The sequence below is a fragment of the Ochlerotatus camptorhynchus genome, unplaced genomic scaffold (assembly GCF_037179485.1).
Source record: "Ochlerotatus camptorhynchus isolate MF236.1 unplaced genomic scaffold, CSIRO-AGI_Acam_v1.1 ptg000180l, whole genome shotgun sequence".
In the NCBI taxonomy this organism is placed as follows: Eukaryota; Metazoa; Arthropoda; class Insecta; order Diptera; family Culicidae; genus Ochlerotatus; species Ochlerotatus camptorhynchus.
Window position 1 is genome coordinate 933,445 of NW_027040670.1, and position 20,397 is coordinate 953,841.

The 20,397-nt window shown below is 38.5% G+C and overlaps 1 protein-coding gene across 2 annotated transcripts in view; it reads right to left on the minus strand.

Moving 5' to 3' along the window:
* Positions 1-19,739, minus strand: part of Adcy2 (adenylate cyclase type 2 Ac76E) — a 196,995-nt gene extending 177,256 nt beyond the window's left edge. Inside the window, exons 1-2 of one of the 2 annotated variants that reach the window (XM_065222882.1) lie at positions 18,835-19,739; positions 17,541-18,272 (exon numbers count right to left, since the gene is read on the minus strand). The gene's annotated coding sequence lies outside the window, so the exon portion shown is untranslated. Of the gene's footprint in view, positions 1-17,540 lie in introns of both variants that reach the window. The other variant, XM_065222881.1, reaches the window with a different exon arrangement.
* Between the last annotated feature and the right edge of the window lie 658 nt (positions 19,740-20,397).

Below are 20,397 nucleotides of genomic sequence, written 5' to 3' on the forward strand. Positions count from 1 at the left end.
ATTCTTTTTTAATTTTGACTTTGCTCAATGGTGCAAACATTATCACGCATACGGTATATGTAAAAAGGATAGAAAATAATGAACAAAACGTTTGAATTTCCCATAGAAAGTTCCATATCAACTTCAAATGGTCAATTGATAGCATGCTTATGCATGTTGTATTAGTTTCCCAACCCCTGCTGCACCAAACAATAGTAATAACAACGCCGACACATAAAGAAATGAATTTTTGAACCTGAAAACTCAGCGGTGATTTTTGCGACGTTCCATTTTGGCTGGCAAAACTCATAGGCGCATAAACTCATGCATAAGATTTGAGTGTTTGAGTTTTTCCAAACACTGGTGCCAAGTCAGTTTCTTACCATATGAATTCAAATGTTGGGAGGCTGATCAGGACTCGATTTGGATCCTTTTTTTTAAAGCTTTATTAAAGAGATTTTTACCCTTAGGCGAGTTCATCTCTAAGTAAACGATTTGGATCCGTTTTAGACACTGTGGAGTGAAAATTTGAAATTTTGCATCAGTCTAATATACAGCCCAAGTAACATTTTTCGATTTATGAAATAATACAAGGCTACTATAAAACAACATTAATAAAAACGCTGGTCAAGACGGCTTTGCCTTTATTACATCCACCAAAACCTTACTAAGGCTAGAATATGTCTAGTCAATAAATTTCACAGGCGAAAAAGGTTTCGAAAAAATGTTTGTGGAATAACCAATTGGAATATCAATTCCAATTGAGATTTTCACGTCCAGTTGTATTGGTGCGATATGTGAGAGCGTGTTGGTGAATATTCGAGAAAAATACATAACAAATCGGTGTTAAGGTTCAATTTACTTTGATGCTTTTTGGAAAATTTCAAAAGCAGTTGTTTCCCGACGCATTATTTCAGATTGCAAAAAAATCGCACTATTTGATTCCTTTTGATTTTTTACACAAAATGACGCGAGCTTTTTGCAATCTAAAATAATGCGTCGAAAAAAACTGCTTTTGAATTTTTAAAAATGCATCAAAGTAAATTGAACCTTAAACTCATTTTGACAGGTCTACTTCATACATTTTTTAGGTTAGCCAGAGGAAAATAATAAACAACTTTACACGGCGTTGCTTCCGCCAGTGTGCGTGCGTTAAACGTCACTAATCTCTAGTCCCTCTTTTCGCAGTTCACTTGACATTTCATCAAATTGATCAGTTTACACCTCCAGTGAAGTGAAAATCTGTCAGATTCGCTTTTTCTCTAAACATCAACTTTTCGCTAAGCTGTGGTTCTTTTCACGAGTAGCTGCATGCGTGAATTCACTAAATTGAATTTTCAGTTCCAAGCGAAGTGAAATACGCTTCGATCTCTATACATGCCTTAAGTGTACTAGTCTGATAATACGAGGAACGAGCTGCAGGCCTTTTGGGATGGCTCACTTAGCGTGGATTACACACAGGTTCATATTCTTCTTAGGTGAAAAGTACCGGGTAATTGAGAAACCCTGAGATCTGTAGGCGCTTTCTCCACGGATACGATTAGCGAGTTTGATGTTCTTCGAATGATGATGACGCTTTTGGTGAACATGGCCCAACAGTAGCGTATCGCTTGATGAACAACTGTATCCGAACAGTGGCTGTGTTGCTTCTTCACTACTTCTCTGGCTGGAGCGCTCTTGCAAGCATATTTGGTAGCAAGCTGTTTGCGGGGTGTCTTTCTTTCGGTCCGCTTATCGTCTATGTTGAGCTGCTGCGCGTTGAACGATACGAATAGAAATGCGGCTTCAGCTTGTTTCGTTTGGTACCAACTATGTGATGGCTCTGTTAGGAAAGACACCTTGTGGTCTAAGAAAATGTATGGTAAATTTTGATGCTACCAATTTTAGTTAAATTTCTTAGCTGTTTAACTATTTTCATTATTTGTACTATATGACACAAAACAGCTGAATGAAGCCTCCGTCGAATGGCATATTGCATGACATATTTGACAATAATGCTTTGGAGAAATATGCGTCCGAAATCTTTCATAATTGTGTTACATGTTCCATTTTCGGTTTTCACAAAGTGTACCCCCATATAGAAATCACAGACGTAGTCCTACGTCGAAAAACAAGTTCGCCTGGGGAAATCGTTGATTTTACTTATTATTGTTAATTTAGGAAACAAAGAATAGCTATATTTTATATTAATCAATGCGTCCAGCCGAGATAATTTAATGATTTTCGGAACCTCTATTACTGCTAATTGATTTTTTTTCCTTTGGTTTGTTTTTTCCGTCGATCTTGTTTTCCGTGCTGAGCACCAATGCTACCGACGTGCCAGGAAGGCAGCTCCCACACCTGGACCCTACCTATCGACCCATCAACTCATGAACCGGGGACCAACGGCTTTACTTCCCATCCGAATGAAGGCGTGATCAGAGATGTTATGCCTCAGAACATCCCGGCGGCGCCGACTGGGATTGAACCCAGGCCTGCTGGGGTGAGAGGTTATCACGCTTACCACTACACCACCGGCACCGTTACTGCTAATTGATGAATTTATGAAATTAAAGTTATTTTCATGGAAAAACATCTTGAAAAACGAAGAAAGTAAGTAAAAACAAATGTAATAATAGCAATGTGGCGGTGGCATAAAAATTGATTTTCCATAGGCCAATTGTGAAAAAGCTATTTTGGTTTCATTAAATCGCTAACAAATACAAAACTTTTTAATTTGGCTTTAATGAAGATAATGTGCAAACTGCATTGTATTTATCTGAGACCATTTTGCTTGATCCTATTCCGTTTAGTTTTATGACGGGATTAATGGTGCTTGAAAAAGTTAAACGTAAAAATTTGTTTACATTTCGGTAGTTTTGTTGCGCGATCATTGCACCAAGTTTCTACTCCTGCGTTGGATCAACAAGTTTCATGGCATCCTCGATAAGGGCGATTATTATCCATTGCAGTTAATCAGGAAGTGTATCTGCATAACTTGGAACAGGTAGAAGCTCAATCGTTCCCAAAAAGTTTCTCTTCTCCCGGATGATGCGAGGAAGTTAATGTGCGCTTGCTTGGATTTTTGGGAACAGTTGACCCTTTCGCCGAATGCAGCCACTGCTAAGGTTCAGAAGGCAGTCAGTTTCCATCTGACTTACAACTTCTGAAGTTTCCTGTCGGCAGTTTTCCGCAGTGCCAGTTTGGCACTGATGCATGTTATTCGAATCATCATCAAAACGCGATTTCTGGAGAGGTAGGTCTGCGTTTGTTCAGATCGTGACGCAAACGCCGTTGACAATATTTTTGGTATTCCCATCAGCGTCTAATTTGACGGCTTCCAGTGCTTCGTGAACTGCATTCACTTACTCTTCACAGTCGGCTATTCTGTCATTGTTGACCGGTTCAGTTGGAGCTTTTGGGCCTCCCAGGAAGTTCTGGAATTGGAGTCCTTTTCCTTTCCGTTGACAGCATCGCTACAATTACAGTACTGGACAAAATAAATCATACACCCATATATTTTTTCTTTGGAGCTCGATACGTCAGGTAGATTCAAACACACAATAATGGTTTGTTCTGCAATACTTGCAGGTATAGAATGTTGTATATTGTATGACTTTCTCAATCATCTTTTATAAGTTGTAAAAGGAGAATTTCGGGTTGGATAAAATAAATCATACGCCTGATTTCTTATTGAAAATTCTTGTTTAATTCAACTTTCAACTTACATTTTAACACTCTCGGTATTTGGTATGACCACCCTTTGCTTTCAACATACCTACTTTCGACGAGGTTTTGTAGATATCCTGAATCGATATTCTCCCACGCTGCTTCAAGTGCTTCAAAATAAACGTTTTTGTTGGAAACCGATGCTTTATCCACTTTGTTGTCCAAGTAAGACCACAAATTCTCAATTGGGTTGAGATCGGGACCATTCTAGGACATTCTAGCGTTTTGGTCCGATTTGATTTGAAAAATGCCGTTGTTTTCTTCGCTGTGTGCTCTTGTTGAAAAATGTAATTGTATTCCAGGCCAGTTTTCAGTAGCGAAACTTCCAGATTTTCACTCAACAAGTCAATGTACACAATTAATAACTTTTTACTACCTCGTTTTAAATAGAAACGATGTTCAGCAAAGTTGTAGCTGAAAAAAAAATTTCTATAAGAATGGCTATCAAACTGTTTCGCAGCGCAATATGGAAAAAGACTAGAAGGCAATGAATAAAAAGTTGAGATTTGCCATAGTAATTTACATGTAAACTTCAAATGGCTTTGCGAAGTCTGTTTCTAACCAAATGAGTTGTAACTTTGGGAGGCTAATCAGGACCCGATTTGAAACCTTTTAAGCACTGTGGAGCGAAAAAGTCAAATTTTGCATCAGTCTAATAGACGTATTATTTTAAATCGTGGCTGGTGATTGAGTAGATGTTTATTGATTTATTATTTATTGCTATAATTTTGGTCTTTATTGGAGAAGCCTGCATAAAGTTAGATTTATTTAACTAAATCACTCGATTTTCAACTTTTTAGCAAGTGGACAAATTTTAGTGAAATTAGTGGCAGATGAATGATCTTTATTACGTCTAAAAATGAGCAAAATTTCAAGAATTTGTGTTCAATTTATGTTTAAAAAATAATTTTTTTCAAGAAAACGGCGTTTTCCTTAAATTGCTCTAACTTTTTGTAAACTCAACCAAATATGCCCAATACTGAGCCAAATATTGATAAATGTATGCTGAATCAGCTGCCAAAAGTTCAGAGACGTGTCTTTTTAACTTGTGCTTTTAGAGCCATTTTTTCTAAAATTTAAGTACTGCTGAACGTTCAATTTTGAGATACACTGTAATATACATATGCATCATACTAGGAATAGGACATACAAGCTACAGCCGGAGTGATGATCAAAACTAATGCGATAAGCGAAAAAGCCTCTTAACAAGCTCTGTCCTCGCCATTGGGGAATGGGCTAATGCCATGGTTTTCGTGATTATTTATTTAGATTATTATATTCATAGCCATCATACGGTATACGCTACGTTAATAATTTAGAAGGTTTGATGGATTTATTCCCAGTATGTAGGCTCACATACTGGTCGTATCTTATCGATAGATTGGTTAATGAATTTCATATCGATAACAAAAGCCGTAAAAATTTGATCAGTTTAATAATAGCATCATGCGGGAAATGTTTCTCAGTAGCTGTAATAGTACTTTTCATGTAATTCACGTTATCAAATCGTATTTCACATGCAATAATCCACCCGCTCTTTGTGTGATATCTGCCAAAGCAACGCTCGGTGAGGTATCAAATTTTCCGTTGTAACCGAAAACAACCGCAGTTTATCGCACATCTGTTCAATTAATCCCATAACAATGGTAGCACTTTGCATATCACTGCTGCAGCGGCGATAAGGGTCGTGCCCTCTATTTCCTTTTCCCACTGGACTTTGACTTGTTTCGTTTGACCAGAGCCACGGGATTCTTATTATCATGGTTGGTCAAACAGTAATTTGTAAGTCGTCTGTATGCGTATGCGAGGTTGAAATTGTTATCATTCCAGCGCAATGATGATAATTCCATTCATTCGCACTGTCTCCCAAATTAGCCGACATGAGGCAAGGCCAAACATATCACAATCGCGTCATATAAAATTCCATTGCTTTGATGGCTTCAGCTGCATGATGAATTGGCATTTCTGTTTGATGAGGTGGTCAAGCATCAAATGAGCAGTTACTCCATGGTGAGCTATGCCAAGGGTGGTCAATAATCGTTAGAAAGATATTTTTATAGAGAGAAAATCCTGGCCTAAAGTGAAGTTGGCACGGTGTGGTATCCACTAGTTGCCTAGTGCAGCTCCACTAGAACGCATTCCTTACTCTCTCCGGGACCACAGTGCTGGTCAATGAGCTGGATTACCAAGGTGAAGCAATCGGTTATGTCGTGTGAGTGAAACCATACCATATAGATAGATGTCTCATGCAGCACAAATATGGAATAAACACTTTCTTACATATGCTCACCAAAATGTCATAGAAATTACATTGGAAAGGTGCTTTTTAGGATTTTATTTTATTATTTATTTGCGACAGTTGAAAGCTGTGAAAGCCTCAAAGGAGGCGTTTTCCCAGAGGGGAGCGTTTTATACCTTTCGCCCCTACCTACCATTTAAGGTGTAACGCTAATCAGATATGCATTTTCGGAATAAAACATATTTTCCTGTGTTCTCAATACCAACACAGTCCAGACAGCACCTGTTCTTACTAGTTGATGAGTGGACATATTCTAAACTGCCAGCACACACACGATGCGAATGACGTTATGTGTGATTTAATTTCGAAATGAATGTTAATTAAAATGACTGCGAACCAATCTCACCGGCTGGGCCAGTTGGATGGCTGGCTTCCTATCGTCTGTGTTGCTGTGTGCCCCATACTACTGATGCTAATTCCACTTACAACAACAACAGCGCACCGATGTCACCAAGTGAGAACAGCCAGACATTCGAAACACACCAGGTGACTCTGTGCGTCGTAAATTGAACCGGGAGATTAGCCCATCGAATGGAGAGTGCAAATTCAAATTAATGCGTTTGTCAGCTTGTGCGGGACCTGCTCCTGGGCCTGACCAAATTGAAGCAACTCTCTTGATGATAAATGCCAGTTGCCTAAAATGGACAATCAATTAGTACCGAAGGCAGATACTGTTATGTGTCCTGGTCCTGGTATGATGCGTGCTGTAAAGGATTTGAATTACAAATCAGTAATAGCAGTAATCAAAATTGTTGTAATTGGTGTAGAATTGGGAACGGCTGTTTGAGCTTGGATAGGAAATTTGGAACGATTTGGAACGGGAAAACAACAGAAGGGTACACGCACTACAGATTGGCTGCATGGCCTTAAAGCAGTAAATTATCTCAGTATAATGTGTTTATCAAACTGGAATATTTCATGGATAATTAATTTAGTCAAAATTACCATTCATTCGGATTTAAATATTCAATGATATTTTTCTGAATCATCAGTGATGTACGACGTAAAAAAATATTTAAGAGCAAAACGATAAACGCCGATCAGCTATGAATAGAAAGTAGATGGACAAACGTTACAAATTATTTTGAGTAATGAAGACAGATGCATCGCTAGCGGCGATTGAAAACATACTCATCCCTGGCAAATGAGGTTTTACTCGAAGCATTCGTCCCAAATACCATTATAGCTGCCTGAATTTTACAGCCCATAATATTTACCAAGGTTCGTCGAGATACACCTCCATTCGCAAACCACAACCGCAAAGCCATTTTGATTTATGACCGATTGCCTGCGGACAAATGTTTAATTTGCCCCAATCAGCTGTGCTGCTTGGTGACGAATTCATTATATCTCCCACAATATTCAATTCACAGTGATGGATGGGTGTTGTGTGTATCAATAGTAGTGGCTAATCCTGATTGCACACTAATTTGTTTGTGGGGAACTGCCGCAAACCAGGTCACAGGACGATATCTATTGATGTATGTATGGTGTACGGTCATTTAGTCGTATGTCGATTGGCTGAATGCCGTATTATAAAAGTATTATCAAGTTGTTCAGAAGATACAATCTACACAGGAACATATTTGTACAGTACTGGATATACAAAATAATACCCCGTTAATGGGTATTCGGAGTAAATGGACAGTGGGAGTAAGAGTAAGGGAGTAAGTTAAATGTTTCATGGCTTAACTATTTAATAATAGGGTTATTATCACTTCCACTCTTCATTTACTATATTTCAAGCTGAACATTGCATTAGGTCCTAAGTAACATTGATCAATTCTCTTCGTCGACTTTTTCTTTCGTTAATAACTTGAGCACATAATCGTTTCTTGTTGTGTTTGTCATATTAGATGCTAGATAAAAGCTTCTTTTAGCGATCTGTGTGCTGAAAATACCTGGGAATATCTTTACATGGCCGTAGAAATACAAAGAGAAAGTCGACGAAAAGAATATATCAATGTTCCTTAGGACCTAATGCAATGTTCAGCTCAATTTAATGTATTCCAGAATATCCTGATAGTTACGGGAGTTGTCAAAGGCAAAAATACAAACAAAAACTAAAATTAGCCTAGCTTAGACTGGCTACACATATCAAATTGTTGCTACTCCGTGATTTATCAGAACTAGTGAAATTGGACAATGAATCAACTGAATAGGTTTGGGTTTAGCCGTCCACTTTCATTGTACAACTTTCTGTGACTCCATATTTTAAAGATCAATAACGGCACCGGCCACGTCCTTGCAATCAGGTTGGAGTAGGGAAGGACATTTGCTATTTTGTCATAGGATGGAAAATTTGATAGTAGGTCAGGTTCGTTGGATCAGGATTTACCTTGATAAATAATGCGACCATAGTTTAGATATAATGTATTGATTTCCATAATTGCCGCGAATAAGAATTGCAATCTTTAAATGCCTGGTAGGCAAACGATGCAACCCTATCAACTCAGTAATGTAAAGTGACCTGAGATGAAACCCACGGTCTTCAGCTCAGTAAACAAAAACAGTTGGACTGTACAACCGAGCGCTACACAACCTGGGTACTGTGGACTCAAACAATGTGTTTGTCACTTGGAAACCAGTGCAAACTGTCAAACGTGAGCCAAACAAGCCAGATGCAACAAATACAGTTACTGTTCTTATGCATCGTCAAGTATTGTTATCTCATAAAAATGACCCATAATACATTCACATTCTAAATTTTAATCTCAAAGACAAAAATCTACAGGCTAAGTGATGAACCCTAAGTACAGGCTAAGTGAGTAACCCTGGATGAAAGTATAAAAACCTGCATATTTTTTATGACTAAGCTGAGTTTTCAATTGCTGTAAAACCTACTTTGACGAAACATGTATGTAAACAAACTATGATAGAGTCATGGGGGCTTGAGCACTCATGGTTCAGAGCTTTTGGCGGGAATCAACAGAGAAAAGCAAAACAGTTTAAAACTTGAGAAGATTTTCAAGCAGTTTTCCATTGGCATGCAAAATAAAATCGATCGGCGCCGCAGTACCCAGTGTACAGCAAACCTGTCGTGCATTCGTCAGAAAATCCTTTTTTTTTCGCAGTTTCGGCCAAGTACTGCCTCACTAGCCATTTACGTACCGGCAACACCAAATTTTCGTTCAGGATGGAGTATTCGGAACAAATACTGAACATCTCCTTTTAAATTCTCCAAACAACCGCGACTATACGCCATGACCTGTCTAACGTCCTAAAATAATAATAATAATATCGCAGAACATTATGTAGGCCACAAACCTAGGCACAAATGCTTTTGGGCTACGTATAGCGATCGCAACATCAGTCATCTCCCCGAAAACGAATCATACTAATCATAAACAAAATCTTATCGCTTGCACCCTACCGCAAACCGAGAAACACATCAAACGTAGTAAACGCGAATCATCAGCAATGAAAAAAAAAGTCATAAGAACACCTCTCAACTGGAACGCAGTCACAATTCAACTCATGATCAGCGGCCGGTGGCGATTTTGACAGTAGCTTCCACGCACACCCTCTGCACGATATGATCAACACTTCTTCCATATCTCACACCCCGCTCAAACACTGCAAGAGCGAATATGTGTTCGGTATCTTTTCTTCTTCGAACACACCACACACGCTAAGGAAAAAAAATTAGCTCATCTCATCAAACAGTAGATAAACCGCGAGCAAGGTCACAAAAGAGAATGTGAGCACACAACCCAAGTAACATTGCAAGTTTTATGGAGGTTTTAAAGCATGCTACAAGTCTAAATCATGGTCCACAAACCCCTTATAAAACCGAAATTGTTATTTGGGAAAACACTACTGCAGCAGCAAGTCCGGAACAAAACGTTTGCAAAAACTAAACCTCCCAGATGGGGATATTTTGGCTAGACGCGATCTGGAGTTTATGCAACTCATATATGTTTTCTTTAAGAATGTTAACCATAGATTGTAAGTTTGATTAACCTTGTGTTTAGTTTGTATTTTGTGTATTTGTTTTTTGTATATTTGTTTCTGTGATAATTGTATAATTACAGAATTGATATAACGACGATAGGATTAAGTACATGTATTAGAAATATCATGCATCATTAATCATATTCCAAATATCATTTTCCCTCTCCCGATCCAAACAATTGTCATCCACTAACCTCGAGAAGACCACGAGTAATCGGTCAAATCCTTTAATTTTAGATTTAAGACATTTATAATGTATAAAGAAAATGATAATTTGGCTCTGTAAAGTTTATTCGATTGAGCCTTTAAAAATAAAGTAATGGACAAAAAAAAAACCAATTTGATTGCCTGAACTTATAAAATCCGATCACCGGATCACAAAACCACAACCAAAAAACTCACTCGAGAACAAAACGTATGCAAATAATTAATTTAATCAAATTATCAAACGCGAGAACATGCGACCGCTCTGTTCGGCTGTCTTCACAGCATTCTCACAAACGAAAAGCAAAAGGATTCCTTCTATCAAAATTAGATTTTTTCAGTACTCCTCGTTACTATCCAACTCTGTAAGCTTCGTTGGACAAACAACGATTCATTCTGAAATAACTTTTTATGTAACAAATTGCAAAAAGAAGATGTTTTCAGTGCTCGTCGTAATTTATCCAACGAGGCTTGCTGAGGAAAAGTAGGAAACTTTTGTCACATTTTGAAACTTCTTGTTAGTAAGCTTTCTATGCAGTTTTTGAACGATTTAGATTGGCTCAAATTTTGTTTTCTGAGAAGAACTAGTTCTACTTCAAAGTTCAAAAATTTAATCAACATTTCATGTTCTACGATTTTTGTCAACTCCATGTCCATGGTTTTAAATATTCCAAAAGCTTGCATTTTTCGAGAGCTTTCTTTTAAAATAATGTTAAAATTGAAGATATCGTTTTTGAGATATTTGTGTTTTTTAAAGTTACTAAGAAAAAATTGACGTGTAATTTTTTCTCAGAAAGACGTTATTTATCTCTTCAACTTTTTATCAGACGTCATTTCGATCAGAAGTGACGTTTTCGTGCTACAATTTATTGAAAATTGACAAAGACGCCATTTTGAAAACAGTAACATGATCCAAAATGGATGGTTTTTTGCTAAAATGTGAATGATTGCCCATAGCACATAATTATGCAAAATTTTAGGCAAATTGGAGCAGGTCGAGTAAATCGATTCGATCGGGAACACGAAGAACAAGACAATATAATATGGTACTCATACTGCATAGAACAAGGCGTTATAAGTCCTCCTCAATACTACACTGAAAATGTATTTTCGTTATTTCTTTGAAAACCGTTTCGTTAAAATGAATATCGTACATAAAACACAAATTTAATAAATGGTACGAAACATTCGTTTTTCCTGTCATCCGGCGCAATGCTGATATTACGCCTTATTCGTATAATATACAAATTCAACTTCGTACAATCAAAGCAACAACTGCGCTTCTTGTCTCCTAAAGTAGAGATTGTGTGTTGGAGATGGGATACTTTTTTTCTTGAAATATTGTCGGTTTGACCAATACATGCAAGCTACCACAATAAATCAAATTACTGGTCGCGGTGGTTTTATGTCAGAAAAAAAAAATACATGCAAGCAGCAGAAACAGCAACGAAATTGAATTACCGTTCCATGAGTGCTTCTTATTTGCCTTTAGCTTTACAATTTCTCGTAGTACAGATAAAGCGATGGATTAAGCACAGATCTGACGATCGCAAGGTTCATGGATCGAGTCCAGTCTGAAGCCTATTTTTATTTTTTGTCATGTTTATTCCTTCCAATGATGAAGTTATTTTTTCCCATCCTCACTAACACACTCCACATTTTTCGGTTTCCACAACCAACACTTGTGGCCCGCTGGTTGGGTGTAGCGATAGCGAGTGTGACAGTTCTAACGAAACTAGCTTCATACAATGGACAAATCAATTTCGTTGCAGAAAACAACGATTAAATTCGTAGAACAAACGAGCGATTTCGTTATATAAACGAAATTTTATTTTCAGTGTATGGTATTCCCTGCCGTCCACAGTTCAACTAAATTATGAAAGATATATGATAAATAATTTCAAATGCAAAATCTTAATCCAATTATATTTGCAATTTGAAATGCGAACAATAGAATAGCAATCACAATTATTTGACGGTAACGGCGCCGGTGGTGTAGTGGTAAGCGCGATTACCTCTCACACCAGCAGGCCTGGGTTCAATCCCAGTCGGCGCCGCCGGGATGTTCCGAGGCATAACATCTCTGATCACGCCTTCCTTCGGAAGGGAAGTAAAGCCGTTGGTCCCCGGTTCATGAGTTGATGGGTCGATAGGTAGGGTCCAGGTGTGGGAGCTGCCTTCCTGGCACGTCGGTAGCATTGGTGCTCAGCACGGAAAACCAGATCGACGGAAAAAACAAACCAAAGGAAAAAAAAAATATATATTTGACGGTCTTGACGAAATGTAATATCGATCAACGTAATTCAAACTGATGTATGAAATAATGATGCAATAGCAAAAAGCAGATACAATATTACATCAATGGATGTAATTTTGTTCGTAAAATCGATGTACATCGTACAATGTGATATTATACAACCGATGGATTGACCTGGTTGCAGCAGTTTCGATGTAATATTCAACATCTTTTTTTGCTGTGTTGTGTTCCACAATGAGAGCCACTCAATGTTTTTTTCAGACGTGAAAATCACTTAAAGTTTACGTGAAACTAACATGGAATCTGTGTATGTGGATTTCACGTAAGTTTCATTGATAATATCAGTGTCTTCGAATGGAATATCCTTTGATGTATAAGTAACAGCTTGTAGATTTTACTTGCGCCACGTAAAATTGACTAAAAAAGAAAAAATGAGACTCCATGTGATTTTTCACGTAACAATAACGTGTCAATTATTTTGAGTGTAGAAGTAAGTGTATATATTAGCCTTAGGCGCATTTTTGTTAAATTTAAGATCCACTTAACTCCAGTGGCCTCAGTACATTTCTTTACTTCTGGACAACTTCTTTTACAGTATTTCCTTGCATTCCTATTGGTAAGTGTAGTGACCAAGTCCTGTGTACGTGCTAACTTCGTAACAATTGTCAACAGAATGATTTTCGTTTGTTCTCATGCCCGACGCTAAACTCTAATCGGCGATTGATCCTGATTTTTTATCTCTGTCTAGCCTCTATATAACATTCCCTCTGATGTAAACCGGGCTGAACACATCATATGCATATTTTGCTCTGAAAGTAGACGCACTCGCAAAGCGTGAGACTGTCTGCCCGAATCAGATATGAAACTATACGATTTTCGTTCAATTGACCACTTTGTCAAGCAGTTTTGGTGTGACTTTCTACCAGCGATTTCACAAAAACTGGACCAACTAATTTCTATTTTTTTATGAAACGCACAAATGTTGGCTACTTTTCTCGAGGTTCTAGAAGAAAAAATCGCAAAATAATGTTTTATTTCAAAGTTCGAGTGGTAGTAAACGTCATTATAACTGCTCGAATGAAGTGGTTAATTGTCATTCTCGTTGCTTTCGATGTTTAGTACGGATAAGTCGGTGTTATCATTTACTTGGCCATTTATTCATTTTTATCAACACACTTAAGCATATCTAGTGAATTTATTTACAACAGCTACCATATCCACTACAGTAAGTTTACTTTAAGTTGACTGTAGGATTATAATTTACTTGATACGTACGTATAATGATAACTTCACTATAGTTTTAACCCAATTTAGAAATTTAAAGTTATACATCGATGTAATATTTGCCTATTATGCAGTAATAATTAATTCATTAGATATTTTGTTTTGAAGAAATGTAACATGTAATATTAACCTGTTACAACTTTTAAGAATTCTAAACAACTAGTATTATAAGTAACAGCATTCAAATTTAAAATATATAGTCTCAAATAAATTAGGAAAACTAACTTTTTTTAACTTTTTTTTTTATATTTTTAGCCGTAGGCTAGTTCATCTCGTAAACTAACTGTTCGCACTGATGAATCGTAGGGGTACCTGGAATATAATGCCAGTTGGAACTAGTTGCAAGTTGCGTTTTAATGTATGTTTGCTTTAGAGACCGTATCAATTTGGCAGCTCTATGTTATCAAATAATATAAATTAAAACAAAAACCAGTTTGCATTAGATATAGTGTAATTTTGTCCTTTTTTTAAGCAATGCAAACATTATTAACGGTAGGTGAAAGATATTACCCATTTGATTAAGATTAGAGCTTTTGATAAATTACCGATAAGTTTTAATATGTATTTCTATTTTATGATCAAAAACATTTTCTTTATACATTCGGGGCAAAATTCATTCCTAAGTTCAGGGCAAAATGATAATTTGACAAGCTTTGTTAGGTTCTATTCTTTCATCAGAAATGGTCCGCAACATTTCGTAGTGTATTAAGTGATCATGGGCCTATAAGACGGCAAGGAGAGTCATATTGCCCCATTGTTGGGGTGCATTTTCCCCCGATAAGTGGAATGTCCAGTTTATTTGATCAATTTCTAAACTTACTTTTTAAGGTTTTGTTTCTTAGTTTTCATGTTTGTTGTGAATATAAAGGACTAAATAATGGTTAAGAGAAATAAAGCAACACATTATATTCTCTGTTACTTTTAATTTTAACGAGAAAACAGCTTGATTTCCTTAACTGATACTCTTAACCACAGGAACCCCTACAAATGTTTTTCTTCTACATTCAATCGATCAATTTTGCTCATCATCCTCGTTGACATTCCTCTTGTCAACACAAATATTCAAACCTTTCTGTCCACCTATCGCATGTTACCTGATGGAGGACGTGGTGTCAAATCAGCCTACTGATCATTTTTGTATGAAATTGGTTCTTCTTCTTTACTTCTTCATTCCTTTATTTAACGTCGGTCTCTGTTCCGCAATCTAGTGGCAATCACCGACGGACATCGATCGCCATCTAAATTGGTTCCAAACGTAAACAAACCATGTCGGTCTCTTATGGCTTGTTTACGTTTGGAATCAGTTATAAGAGGTAGGCGACGGTCTGCGGATACACGGATACCGAGAATCTAGCCAGACTACAGCGTAGTTTGGGAGGATCAGCACTGGAGGCAGTTAGAAGTCGACTGCTCCTATCCGCGTCTGTTCCGTACGTGATTGAAATGCTGCATAAGCTTTACGGAAGATCAGAGATACTGATTAGTTCTCTTCTGAAGAAGATGATGAACGTGCTGCCACCGAAGTCGGATAACTTAGGCACCATCGTCGCTTACGGTTTATCGATTCAGAATCTCGTCGATCACATTTTGTTTATACTTCTTCTTTGATTTGTTTTCCATCGATCTTGTTTTGCGTGCTGAGCACCAATGCTACCGGGGACCAACGGCTTTACTTCCCTTCCGAAGGAAGGCGTGATCAGATATGTTATGCCTCAGAACATCCCGGCAGCGCCGACTGGGATTGAACCCAGGCCTACTGGGGTGAGAGGCAATCACGTTTACAAAACACCACCACATCAAATTGCATCACGGAAAAATACGCTGTAGAAAATTACCCATTGGATATTTTATCTTGAAAATTGGAGTAGAAGTAGTTTAGAGTGTATTGTTTACACTTTTTTTTTATCGCTGTCAGTTTTTCGAAAGTTTGAAAAAATGGCGTCACCCGAAAAGCAATGTCACGAATTGATTGCACCTGGAAAATCCTCAACTCTCTCATCGGGACATTCGAAAACAACTCGGAATCGTGCAGTCAACGGTGAGTCGTGTGATTAAACCTTACTACGAAACTCTGAGCATCGAACGGAAGGAGAAATGCGGTCAGAATGGATGTTCTGAGTGAGTGATCAGGATCACAAGCGTGTCGTGAAAGCGTTTAAGCAGAATCCCAATGCTTCGGTCAGGGATGTGGCCAAAAAGTTGAATCTTTCAAAGTCTTCCCAGACAACCAGAATGCACGTATATTCAAAGTTGTTTCTGTGATATTCAAACATATGTACAAACAAACAAATCGTATGCAATGCAAAAAAGGGCTTATACCTACAAAAGTGGAGGCCATATACGTGCAAATTTTATTTTCTTTTTAACGAGTTGATGTGACATCTTATACGATTAAACCTGTAATAAGAAACTGAATTTGAAAAGACTTACAATGTAATCCGAATTTATTTGTACTATAGTACGATGGAGAAATGATTCATCGCATGTAAGTCGGAAATTTGCATTCAATACGATTTAACTTAAACATAATGCGAAGTATGTAATACTTATATGCAAAGTTGACATAAACGGTGGTTATTTACGATACTGTATGTACATTGTTATACGACGTCTGGGTTTTGTTCAGAGAGCCAAGGGCCGGGAGGGACTGCAAACTTACAATGTGCAGAAGGCTCCAAATTGTGACAAATGACAAAATACGGTGGGAATGTCACGGGCCCGGAAACTGTACACCCAGATGCTGACATTGTCTCATGGATGATGAGACTTACGTCAAGGTGAACTTCTGGCAGCTTCCTGGACTACTGTTCTTCGCCCCTCAGCACAAGTTTGATGTTCCGGAGGAAGTAAGGAAGCAGAAACTTTCAATGTTTGCCAAGAAATACATGATTTGGCAAGCGATCTGCTCGTGCGGCAAACGTAGTGCGCCGTTCGTGATTACCGGGACTGTAAACGGGGAGATCTACCTCAAGGAGTATCTACAGAAGCGTCTGCTTCCTCTGTTGAAGTAAAAAGAGGGCCCTACGATCTTCTGGTTGGACTAGCTTCGTGCCACTATTCAAATGTTGTCTTGGAGTGGTACGAAGCCAACGGAGTCATTTTCGTACCCAAGGACATGAACACCCCCCCCCCCCCCCCAACGCACCGGAACTAAGGCCCATCGAGAAATACTGGGCTATTATGAAGCAGGCACTACGGAAGCATCCCAAGGAGGTCAAATCTGAGGAAGACATGAAAAAAGTGGGTTTCCATACAGAAGAAGCTGCAGCCAGAACAGAACCTAAAGAGTGGAGTTAAGCGTAAGGTGCGAGCGTACGGTTATGGTATTGAAGTTGAGTGAAATAAATATGCCTAAAGCTTATTTATGGGTTATATTCTATTGTCTGAAAGTTTGAAAAGAATCGGTCAACTAGGTAATTTTCTACAGCGTTTTTTTTCCGTGATCCAATTTGATGTAAACTAAACGTCAAACGAAATATTTAATATTATACTTCTGAAATGTAATACAAATCCAAAAATGACGAGCCCATGAAGCTAAATCAATTGAAATGTAACCACATATGTAACACCTTAATCAATGCAAATAATTTTTTTTACTACTACAATAGATTGAAAGTGCTGTGGATGACTCCATAGAAACGACTGCTAGTTCTCGTTTTCTCACAAATTCGGAAAACATTAGATGTTTTGTTTCCGTGGAAAGAGCATTCAACTGAGCGCAGATAATCCTATTCGTTGTAATCACATTTCGGTTTTGTTTACTCCAAAGTCGTGTATTGCGTAAAAGCAGCCGTCCTTGCTAAACATTTCGCACGTCATAACGGTGGTGGTGTTTGAATGTATGTAGATACTCACTTTCTCGCTACTGTTTACTGCTGGTCCCATCATATTGAATCCAAAGCACCCAAGCTGAACGCATTTCCACGCTAAACACACTTGCCGCCACATGAAATTTTCACCAGAACACAAGAGATCACGTTTGGATGTAGGTATCTACTCTTCCTCGATAGGCAATCTTCTCATTAGCCTTGCGCCGTCGTGCTATCTGCGACGCTCGACTAAGGCGATGTTGTACACTTTTTTTTCCCTCACACGTCATTCAGCGCCATTCACAAAATTAATTATCACAATATCGAAAACAATAACACACACTCAGCTCAGAACGGAAACCGGTATCTATATCTCTTCTGCTTGACTTTGGCAGCAATGGGTCAACGCCGGCAAGAATAGTAACGATATTTACGTTCGCACTGATGACCGGAGCCGAGCGATGCGGCGTGAATTTGCTGGAACACTTAGAACGAAGAGCTACTAATAAAGTCTGCTAATATTCTCTGCTGGATAATTGATTGCAACAATCGTACGACACGTCTGATAACTTACACACTTTTGGGGATCATGTTTTCACAGAATCACACACGCACAAGCGACGTGCCAGGCAATGGAATAGGGCTGGACTTCAAATAGATAGATAATTGCATCGACCGCACACAGATACCGTTGTCAATTTTGGAATTCGCGAATTTATAATACACGATCACAAGGTGTGCTCGCTCGCGATATCTCGAAAAATGGATTAGCTTTATACTATAGGTAAGAGTGAATGGTATGATGGACAAAAGCGGGTTTCGGGCAAATGAAGCGGTTTTGGGGTAAGCATCTGTTCAGGTCATTTTAGAATAGAGGATAGTTGGATGAAGTCGAACAGACACCGTTATACACGTACCCATAATCAAAATTCATACTGTACGAGGTGTGATATCTGTATAAAGATAATTTATTTAAAAAATGATATTTCTGATCAATAAAAGGAAATGCTTTTTTTTTAAAGAACGTTCGGTATAATTTTGACATTCTATAGAGTCACGGGATATTGAGTCATTCTCACAGATTGTCTATGGTCAGAAGATTTATAGAACAAGTCCGCTTGAGATCAGTCTGCTGATATGGAGCGATCCCACAAAATGAACATTGCTCCTGGATATGTTAATGTTGCTCATAGTGAGGGAGAATAGGCCATACTTTTTTTTGTCATGCATCATTCAGTAGGAATTACTCGAATAAATCAAATCACAGCTTTCTATTATCACATTTCAGGCATTTTGGAAATTCCCAGTATCAATTATCATATTGTTGGTAAGTAGCTTACATGAGTCATGAGCGGTAGCGCCTGAACTTAAATTAACGGCTGCCCTCAATTTTGTGCGCACTTGAACGTTTGTTCACTAAGAACTGTCCTATCCAAACCGAAAAGATTCTCCAATTGGCTTAGCCATCAAAAGGCCTCTATATTGAGATTCTGAAAACTGGATTGCCCATGCATTGAAAATGTAGCTTTTTTCTGGAAGTAACGTTAGCATATTCTTCGCTTCATTAGCACTTTCGCAGAAATACATTTGAACCACTTTGCCCACCGTGTTTTAGCACTTTCTCATCCATCAGCGCACGCAAGATTTGAAGTGATTGACAAGCCTCCCACCTGTGACCGCAGCAGTGCTATGAGGATCACCGCCGTCACGTTCTCTCAAATCTTCATCTTGTTCTTCCTCTAGTCGCACACTTTTTCCCAAATCTCACTAAACTTGCACAAGTTCACGGTCTCTAGTAAATTATTGCCTCTTATCCGACCAACTCGACCGGGTACAGGCGGTGGTGGACTCTGTTGCTTCAATACGTGGACATAAGGGGGTACGCGGGCTTCAAAACACGACGAAGGCGCTCAGGCGGGAAGATAAGCACGTCGCTCGAAGTGATTTGCGTTATTTGTTGATGTTATGAATTATTCTTACGAGCAAGCTGCCGCTCGATTCGATGGATTTCAATCATTCTGGGGGCTCCATATAGATGACAACGATTACAATCTCTAAGACTCGGCTGATTTGCTTCACGTACCTAGTCAATTTAGTCTTCTCTTGAAGTGTTTCGATGAGATACGAATCAGAACGACCGACGGCGGTGGCAGCGACGGCGACGTCGACGATGATGACGAATTCTAATGCGAAGGGAAAATTTAGCGTCCGAGCGCTCCACTCCGTTGCTGATTCGTCTTTGCGATTGGACGTGCGAGTGCGAACTGACTGGCGATGACGACGCCGGCGACGGACGGCGGTTGAAGCTTCCGAAACTGGCGCGCGATGCATGCAAACAAACGGTGCGCGCTAGCCAGTAATATACATACAGCATACAGGGATTCTGCCCGCTCCTCGTTAGAAAGTGAATATGGTAGCCGGAATGGAAGGGTTGAAGCGCCCGGTGGGTGATTTTGTTGGAAAACGGTGCACTGTGGTCCAAAAAGGCCAAATGGTGATTGATTTGTTTTTAAATTTATATGTATATTAAATTACTAAACATAAAACTAAATTTCAGGCTAAGAATTTCAGCTTCACGAACAGTTGTGACTTTAATTAAACACATAAAGTGGCGACTGAATTATGAGTAAAACTAATCAAATTAGTCCTAGACCTATCCTAATATGAAAACTGAGATGTTTTTGAACTCCGAAAAAATCTGTCACATCATAGGCGCAGATCAAGACTTCTTGATAGCAGCACCTTACAGCCCAGTGAGATTTGGTCTGGTTATTAACCAAATCATACCGGACTGGGGTCGTTTTGAGGCAACTAGCTGATTACTTAATTAATGGTGGTGAGGATAATATTAATAATTAAGGAATATAAATATTAAGGATAATACCTTAACATCTACTGAGATA